The following is a 1,689-nucleotide window of genomic DNA, read 5'->3' on the forward strand; positions in this document are numbered from 1 at the left end:
ACACACTCTCTCTCTCTCACACACACACACACACACACGGTCAGATTTCACGACAGCATTATGCACATGCAATTTTCCTTCTGCACCAGGCAAATCGTTTAGCAGCGATAAATGCATGCGGTTTCCAGCGCGATTAATTACCCACGAGCGCTTGATCCGCCGGCTTTTGTTTTGCCTGACAAACAGCACATAATCTCCTGCCCACACGCCAGCTCCTCACGTGACCCCAGCGGCTTAAAACTTTCTCTGCTCTTGCCGAAGGATGCGTCAACTTTCTGACACCCGCCACGGAATGAAAGAAAGAGTTTTTAATGGTCAGACAGGAGCGGGCGGATGGGGATGGTGTTTTGGTGCGGATTAAAGTCTCGCTGTCGAGTCGTTATCTGATCTGAGCCGAAAGGAATTCAAAGTCTCCGTCCCAATGAATGATATTAATTCCTGCACGCCGGACAGAGAAAAGAGAGGAAATAAGGATTTTTCAATTTCAAGTGCTCCGCTGGGAGCTCTAATTAACTGCCGTATGTGTTATTTTTAAGGGTTTACTAATCCTTGTTTTCTATCTGGCAGTTTTCCGATGGCTTGTCGTTTTTGCATGCCTCTCTCTGCCTGATGTTTTTGTGCCGCTTTCGCTTAGAGGGGAATTTAACAGATGGTTTCATATCTGGGTTTTCCATAAATGCGAGAGTGCATCATGTTCTGCCATGCACCAAAATCATGTTTTGTTTTTTGTACAGAGAGGCACCGTCTAGTCTTATGAAAGTGTGTATTTAATACTTTAGATCAATCACTGGTTTTCTACTTATTATATGACATTAGTTCTTTAATATGGGCTCTAACAATAAATAAAAAGCACTTGACACATCATTACAGCACCTGTGTTCAACAAGAGACGTACACAGGTAAACTATTTGCTTAAAATATTTCACATAACATTCATTCTTCAGTCAGAAACAAGGACAATTTTAAACTTAACAGACAAACAAAAGCTACAAAAGATGGATCTGGATTTGGAAAATACACGACAGTTCAAAAGTTTGGGATCAATACGATTTTGAAATGTTTCTGAAAGAAGTCTCTTCTGCTCTCCACGGCTGCATATATTTGATCAAAAATACAGTACAAAACCGTAATATTGTTAAATAGTGTTACAGTTTAAAACAGCTGTTTTCTGTGTGAATATCTGTTAAACTGTAATTTATTTCTGTGATCAAAGCTGTATTTTCAGCATCATTTCTCCAGTCTTCAGTGTCACATGATCTTCAATAAATCATGCTGATTTGCTGCTCAAGAAACATTTCTGATTATTATCAATGTTGAAAACAGTCGTGCTGCACAATATTTTTGTGGAAACTGTGATACATTTTTTTTTTTTTTATGCATACAAAGTTCAAAAGAACAGCATTTTTTTTTAAATAGAAATATTTTGTAACATTATAAATGTGTTTACTGTCACTTCTGAATGAAAGTATTATTTTCTTTCAAAAGTAAAATCTTACTGAACCTTACAATTTTTGAATGGTAGTGTACATTTACATTTATATATATATATATATATATATATACAGTGGGTACGGAAAGTATTCAGACCCCCTTAAATTTTTCACTCTTTGTTATATTGCAGCCATTTGCTAAAATCATTTAAGTTAATTTTTTTTCCTCATTAATGTACACACAGCACCCCATATATAT

The 1,689-nt window shown here is 36.8% G+C and overlaps 1 protein-coding gene across 7 annotated transcripts in view; it reads right to left on the reverse strand.

The window, feature by feature from the left end:
• The window catches only part of LOC107719251 (receptor-type tyrosine-protein phosphatase delta-like), a 35,344-nt gene that overhangs the window by 15,879 nt on the left and 17,776 nt on the right, over nucleotides 1-1,689 (reverse strand). The window lies entirely within an intron of this gene.

Source organism: Sinocyclocheilus rhinocerous, unplaced genomic scaffold, assembly GCF_001515625.1.
Source record: "Sinocyclocheilus rhinocerous isolate Xijiao unplaced genomic scaffold, SAMN03320098_v1.1 scaffold3227, whole genome shotgun sequence".
NCBI lineage: Eukaryota > Metazoa > Chordata > Actinopteri > Cypriniformes > Cyprinidae > Sinocyclocheilus > Sinocyclocheilus rhinocerous.